Below are 8,120 nucleotides of genomic sequence, written 5' to 3'. Positions count from 1 at the left end.
GACTAGATGATCTCTAAAGGTCCCTTCCAACCCCTAACATTCTATGATTCTATGATTCTGTGATTAACAGTTGCACTCAGTTTATTAGTAAGGATATCAGAATCAATTGTGTTTAGGACTCCTAGACCAGTTCTGAACATGCCAGTTACATCCCGCTTGGAGCGAGACAGCTTTCTTTGGTGCAATCAAGAGTACTGTCCAGTATAGGAGGTATTTAGAAAAGGTGAACATTTTGAATTGATGGTGGAGATATTAATTTTCATAGTGTCATGGTTTGGTCCAGCTAGCAAAGAAGCACCATGACAGTCTCTCACTCGGTGCCCCTCATTCACCCCCATCCTCTGCAGAAGCTGCAACTTTTGAGAAGAATCCATGCCAGAGATGTTCACTAAGGACTGCGTCCTGTGTGAGGGACCCTGTATTGGCAGAAGCCAATACTTACCTGGCAGGGGAGACACCATGATCAGGCAGGTGGTTTTCCCAGGGTGAGGCTCATACCCTGCACTTCGGGTAAGCTGATCCCTGCGATTTCCCCAAATGTGAGAAACTCAACTGCATAATTTGTGGTATTGAGGGATTGCATTCACACTCTCCCCTAATTTTTATTTTCCATCCCTCACCTTCGCAAATCACTTTTTAAGGAGGTATTAAAAATATACCCCTTGTTCCTTCACCAGGGGTAGAACTACAGAAAACCCACCAGTAAGCAGCACAGTTCACGGTTTGCCCGTTATTTCTCCCAATGAATACCCTTATCTCAAATTTTGTCTCCAATGCTCCAAGCACCACAGACTTGAGCCCCACATTGGGCGCCAAAAATGTTGTGGTTTAGTCCAGACAGCAATGACACACTATGACAGTCTCTTGCTTGGTGCCCCCCATTCACTCCCACCCTTGTTAGGATGGCAGAGGCCCCAGCGTAATGGGAGGAAAAAAGATAACCAAGGATGTTGTGGATTAAGATAAGGGCAGGGAGAGCTCACTGCTAATTACAGTTCCAGGCAAAACAGACTCCAGTACTCAGAGAGGAAAGTAGGAAAGTTTATTTTACAAGAAACAGAATGGAATAAAAGCAAAAAGAGAGTAGGATGATGAGAAAATTACAACCAGTACTTTAAGATCTCCCTCCCTCATCCCTCCTTTCTTCCTGGGCTCAGCTCACTGCTCCCAATATCTCTACCTCCTCCCCCCTCAACGGCTTGGAGGGGATAGGGAATTGGGGATGTGGTCAGTCTCTCACAGATGGTCTCTGTCGCTTCTCTCTTCTCACAGAGGAGGATAACTCTTCGCGTTCTTCCATTGCTGCAATATGGGGTCCGTGCCTCAGGACACGGTCCTTAACGAACTTCTCTGGTGTGGGTTCTTCCCAGCAGCTATGGCTTCTGCCAATACAGGGTCCCTCACAGGGGACACAGTCCTTAATGAATATCTCTGGCGTGAGTTTTTCCCAATAGTTGCGGTTTCTGCAGATACAGGGTCCCTCCCTTGGGACATGGCCTCTTCTGGGCATAATTTTTAATGAGCTTCTTTGGCGTGGGTTCTTCCCCACAGTTACAGCTTCTGTGAATATGGGGTCCCTCACACGGTACACGGCCTCCTCTGGCCATAGTCACTGCCCCTAGCACGGGGTCTTTAATGAAGAGAATCACTGCCCCTGGCACAGGGTCTTTAATGAAGTGAGTCACTGCCCCTGGTGGGGGATCTTTAAAAAAATGAGTCTCTGCCCCTGATGCAAGGTCTTTAACAAAATGCAAATGAATCGCTGCTTCATCAGTCCTCTCCACAGGATGCAGGGGAGTCTGCTCCAACACACATCCTCCTCTCTTCCCTCAGTGACCTTGGAGTCCACATGGTTGCTTCTCTCTCTCTTCCCACTCCTTGCACCACTACCAGCTGGAAAAGAAGAAAGGGCAGAAGAAGGAAGAAACAGGAAGAATCCTCCTTTTCCAGCTTCTTCTTAAAAAGTGATCGTGGAGGTGTCTAATTGGCTCAGCCTCAGAAGTGGATCTGGCTCAGTGCAGGGGAGCGTTTTGAGCAACTTCTTGCAGGAACCATCTTTACATCCCCTTCCCCCTTACCAGAAACAGCTGTCATGTCGAATCATGACGAAAGGTTCTTGAGGTTCAGAAGTGCATTGCTATCTTGGGGCTTTCTTTACTTGGGAGTAATGAATCCAGGCAGATTGTTCTCGTATCTTGATAGCCGTAAAAGTTGTTAACACCACTTAATACAGTCCGTCCCAGTTCTCCCAAAGAGGATCATCTGAAAAATTCTTAACATAAACTCAGTCTCCAGGGTTAAAAGGATGTATAGGGTGATCCAAGCCCTTGACCCTGGCTTCTAATACATTCTTATTGATTTGTTGCAATGTCTTCCCCAGAGATATCACATAATTCAAAAGGTAAGAATCTCCTAATTGACTTAGGTCCTCTCCTTTTTATATTCAGTGTGATATGGTCTCCCATATAATATTTCAAAAGGGCTGAGATTTTCTTTAGCTCTAGGTTTTACACATATCCTGAGCAAAGCTGTGGACAGTGCTTGATACAAATATAAATTTGTGTCTTGGCATATTTTGGCTATTTGTTGTTTTATCGTGTTTCATTTTTTCCACCTGTCTATTCACTTGAGACCTATAAAGGGTGTGTAATTTCCAGTTAATTCCCAATAGTTTGCTTACTTGTTGCACTATTTGTGCACAGAAATGGGGCCATCTATCTGATAAAATGACTGTAGGTAACCCAAATCGAGGTATTATTTCATTTAATAATACCTTAGATACTTCTCTGGCTTTGTTAGTTCTGCAAGAGAACACTTCTGGCCATCCAGAAAAGGTATCTGTCAGTACTAACAGGTACCGATAGCGTCCTTTTCTTGGGAGTTCTGAAAAATCGATTTGTCAGTTTTCTCCTGGAACATTTCTTTTTCTGATTGTGCTCAATTGTGCCCAATTCCCTGTATTAGGAATATTCTTTAAACATATTTCACATTGTTGTGTCACCTGTTGAATAGCTTTATACAAATTTCTTTCTATCCATTTCTGATTTAGATATTTGTATAGAGCATCCACCCTCCAATGAGTTTTGTTATGTTCTGCTTTAACCAGACCTCAAATCAGGGTGGAGGGTAGTATTATCCTCCTATCTTCTAGTTGTGCCTATCCTTTAGGAGGGACTTTTATCCCAAGTTCTGATATTAATTCTTGATCCAATTTAGAATATTTAACATCTTCTTGGTCACCTAGTTCAATATTTCTATTTGGAATTCAAGTTGAAATTTGAACTTCAAGTTCCTTTTCTGCAGTCTGCTTAGCCTCAGTATCAGTCAATCTATTTCCTCTCTGGATCAGTGTTACTCCTCATATGTCCACAACAATGCATAATGGCAACTTTAGTTGGTAGTTGCACTGCTTCCAAAAGACAAAGTATTTCTTCTGCATATTTAATATACTTCCCATGACTTGTTAAAAGTCTTTCCAGATTGCTCCATGGGTGTGTACAACCCCAAAAGCATACTTAGAATCTGTCCATATATTTATGTTCTTCCCTTCTGCCAGCGCTTCCCTTCTGGTGGTGTGCTCTGAAGGAACTTCTGCCACATGAGGGGTGTGCAAAGGACCTCATCTGGGTCGATGGATAACTGCACATTGTCCAGATCATGATAAAAGACTTTTAGTACAGCCAGTTCCCTCAGGTACTAGATACCTTTCTCCATGGTAGTCCACTTGCCTGGGTGACATGTGATGTCTTCCTTGAAGGGATACCTTTCCCTTACACCTGAGAGAAGTCGTCTCCAAAGGCTGTGTACTTGTGTCCTTTTTCCAATTGCCTTGTCAATGTCTCCTTCCCTAGACAGGGAGCCCGGTAGTTTGACTTCCCTGCCCTCCAATTCCAGGCTACTGGTCCCATTATCCCAGCATCGGAGCAGCCAGGCAACAATGTGTTCCCCTGGGTGAACAGTTGAAGTCCTTTCATATATCTCGCAACTCACTCAGGGATAGGGATCAAATAGTAATCGTCTCATTCATAACTTCCGCCTCTTCCTCCTCCTTGTCTTGTTGCGATGGTCCGGCTTCGATTTCTTCCTCCTACCCCTTTGTAATTGGAGTTTCTTCCCTTTCTAAGTGAGTTGACTTTCGCCTCCAACATTTCTTCTTCTCTATAGGGGCAACTGATACTGACAGATGTTGTTTTCCCGATTTGGCTGCAGTGCCTGCCACCAGGGTTTGAGTAGCCAGGCTGCCTGTTGCTGAGATCTGAGTAGCCACAGTGCGTGTCATTGGGGCTGGGTTAGCTGCAATGCCTGTCAGCCTATTTTTCTCCTCTTCCCTCTGAGGGTGCTGTCTAATGTTGAGCAGCATTTGATAGATACTAGTCAGGGCCCAGCACAGTGCTGTCAGTTGTGTCTCTCTGGAATAGCCATAGCATTTTCTTTTCAAGTGCTCTATCACTCTATCAGGGTCATGTAGCTGTTCCAGGGTGAAGTTCCAGACCATTGGAGGTGAGAAGTTCTCTAGATACCTGCCTATATTCTCCCACATTCCATTCCATCCATTACTATGCAGCCTTAGGGCAGATCTGAAGCAAGATATGAAGCATATTCAGGAGACATAACAGTAAAAGCAGGATAACTGGAATGTCCCAAGAATATCCATGTTTCTCAAATGTTTCAGGTAGTCAGAAGGAGAAAGAGGTAGTAAAAGGGTGGGAGAAGGTATCATCCCGTCTTCTCCATAGGTTGGGTTAGATTATTAATGAATTCTGAAAGGAAAAGCCCGACGTATGGGAGTGACCACAATGCTGTATACAAATACCAGCTAAGCCCCATAACCAATGATATAATCATGTCATAAGCCAAAAGAATCCAGTATAGCAAAATTGTGATCTTCATTACTTTCCCTGAGGTGATAAACAGCACCACAGGGAACACATAGAGAAGGTAAGAATTCACATAAAACCACCATGTAAACATCTGAGCGAGCATTGTGATCAGTTGTATGGTTAATATAAGAAAACTTTATACCAAATCTCAACATATTCTTTGTCAGATCTGTCCTTATCTCAACCCTTTGTGCCCACATTGGGCGCCAAAAGGACTGTAGTGATTTAGCCCTAGCTGAACAATAACCAAACCACCCAGCTACTCACTCCTTCCCAACTCAGCAGGATGGGGAGGAGAATCGAGAGAGAGTTCTAGAACTTTCTGTGTTGAGATAAGGACAACTTAATGGAACATCACAAAGAGTAGGCAGTTACAATGATTGCCAAAACGACATAGTAAAATGAGCAATGTCCACTGTAACTACTTAGCACCTGCAGTCTGACACTCAGCTTGCCACTCAGGCGGACACCCGACACAGCACCACTGCTGCCTGGCTGCTGCCCTTATATCCTAAGCGTGAGGTCACATGTGATTGAATAGCCTGGCCACGCGCCCTGGTGACGGCTGGGGAGAATTAACTCTATCCTGGCCAAACCCAGGACAGTCTATTTCTGACCTCTTTACCCATGTCAATTACATTTTTTCCAAGTTTCCTTTAAAAGGAGATTTGTTCCAGATAGGACATAACATGGGCATTCCTAATGCTTATCTTTTCCATCCAATGGTAAATGAGTTGTTCAGGAGCCATCACTCATCATTCAGACTAAGCGTCCAGGGCTTGGAATCACAGACCTCTGGCAGCTAAGTTTTATTCCTGCCTCTTTTCTCATATTACTTTGTCATGTTCAGATTTTTTATTCCTCTACATAAACATCCATATTTGAGTGCTGCTGCTAAAGGAGGTACGTGTTCTATAGCTTTGCTTACCATGCTGCAATTATAGATCTGTTCACATTACCACCAGGGAACCATTTTCTCCTTTTCTTTTCTGGATGTTCCTTTATCTATCGCAAAAGGATCTATTGAGAATACCAATCCATCCCAGGCAAAACACTATGGGGTTTTAGCTATATATTGAAATTGGGAGAGCATACTCGTAGACCAAATGGAATCCCATATTTCTTCTTTCTCTGCATTTTGAGATTCCTTACACTTCCATTTTAGAACCATTTTACTTACATTTCTTTTCTGTTGTTCATCATAGGAACAATAACCCCTATCCTTATCATCACATGTTGCAGCACAGCAGAGAAAATGCATCGTTACTCCGGGTCCTTCTCTTAATGATTCAAAAACAGAATTTGGTAATTTATGACAGTCTGCTCTTTTCCCTGGATGTTTCCATTTCATTCAAATGTTTTCTACTCGTTCCTACCATTTGATTACAGGCTTGGATTCACAGGAAACACTTTTATTCTTTACTTTTGCTTCAGACAAATTAATAATCAAAATTCCCCAGGGGATCAATTGCCCTACTGCCCGGGGGTATTGGCAGACAAGTAGTGATTTGCAACACTTTCTGTAAATTTGCAAACTCCTTGATCAAGCTTATCATTACATTTTCCTCTTGGGTTTTGCCTGACACAGATATTATTTGTTCAGTGTGTATTTCCTTATTTGTGTCTCGTTTTCTCCTAATCAGGTTTCCACATGTTGCTTATACTGGTTCATCTACATTTACCCACCAACCATTTGGATCATGGATTTGAATCTGAGTATCATTAGTTACCCACACTAGGCCTGATGGGGATGATGCTTTCTTTACTCTGGTGTAGTGGATCCAGGCATCTGATTTAGCGATCTTGATTGCAGTGAATGTGGTCAGTAATACTTAATAAGGTCCTCTCTTCCACTTTTCTTTTAAGGGCTCTGTTGTCCACATTCTTATGAAGATGTAATCCCCAGGTTGGAAATCATGCATGAGATTCTCCAAGGTCAGAGGTCAATTCCACACCACTACGCTCCGGAGTTTGGCTAAAGTTTTTCTGAGAGAAAGCAAATAGTTATACACATGTTGTTTTCCTGTTACATGCATATTTGGATTGGTTTCTGGTGATTAGTATGGTTTCCCATACATTAATTCATATGGACTGACATTCTGCTTCTTGACTGTACTCTTAACACGCAGTAGTGCCAGTGGGAGTGCCTGAGGCCACTTCAAATTGGCTACCTGACAAATCGTACTTATTTGTCGTTTCAAAGTTTGATTCATTCTTTCTACTTTTCTACTGGACTATGGCCTCCAAGATGCATGCAAATCCCAGATTATTCCTAGGGCTTTGCTCATATCCTGTACCACAGCTGCTATAAAATGTGGGCCTCTGATGATATTCTGAGGGTCACTCTAAACCTTGGAATTATTTCTTGTAACAGTCACTTAATTGTTTCTTTAGTTTGACTGGTGTGATAGGGAAAGGCCTCTGGCCACTCAGTAAAGGTGTCAATCCCTACCAGAATGTATTGATACTTTCCACATCTGGGCAGTTCTGTAAAATCAATTTGCCAATAATCACCAGGTTCTATTCCAGTTCTTAGTTTGCCCATTTTAACTTTCATTTGCACAACTGGATTATTCTTCAAACATATCTTACACTTAGCAGTAACTGATTTGGATATTTCTAACATTTTTACAGATACTATATGTCTTTTCAGGAATGTCACCAGGGCTTCTACACCCCAATGGCATTCCTGATGTTTTGTCTGTAATATTTCTCTCATAATTAAGGGAGGCATGACAACCTGACCTTCAGAAGTCATCCACCATCCATCAAAATTTTTCTTTGCGTTCAATAAACAAGGAAATTCTTCATCTTCCTTTGAATATTTTGGTGGTTCTTCAGGGAGTGTTAAAGTTTTAGTATCAATGCCATTTATGATGTCCTTTTTTGGGCTGCATTTTTGGCAGTTTTATCTGCCAACTTATTCCCTTCTGCTATTTTTGTGTTTCCTGTTTGATGTGTTTTACAGTGCATGATTGCTACTTGGGTCGATTTTTGAACTGCCTTTAATAATGGCAAAACTTCCTTTTGATGCTTAATATTTGTCCCCTGTGAGGATAATAATCCTCACTCTTTCCATAAGGCTCCATGGACATGGACTACTCCCAAAGTGTATTTCACGTCCGTCCATATGTTTACTTTCTTTTTTTTAATTAGTTTTAAAGCTCATATTAAAGTAATCAATTCTGCTTTTTTGTGTTGATGTCGTGTTGGGCAATGCATTCACCTATATTATTGTAT

General features: G+C 42.3%; 1 non-coding gene across 1 annotated transcript; it reads left to right on the top strand.

Annotated features, from left to right (window-relative positions):
• Positions 1-434: 434 nt before the first annotated feature.
• On the top strand, positions 435-598 carry LOC133628687 (U1 spliceosomal RNA). The gene has a single exon (XR_009820796.1). It is a non-coding gene; the product is annotated as a U1 spliceosomal RNA (small nuclear RNA).
• The last annotated feature ends 7,522 nt before the right edge of the window (positions 599-8,120 follow it).

The sequence above is a fragment of the Colius striatus genome, chromosome W, assembly GCF_028858725.1.
Source record: "Colius striatus isolate bColStr4 chromosome W, bColStr4.1.hap1, whole genome shotgun sequence".
Lineage (NCBI taxonomy): Eukaryota > Metazoa > Chordata > Aves > Coliiformes > Coliidae > Colius > Colius striatus.
Note: the sequence above shows the minus strand (reverse complement) of the source record. Positions and strands in the feature narration are given on the sequence as shown.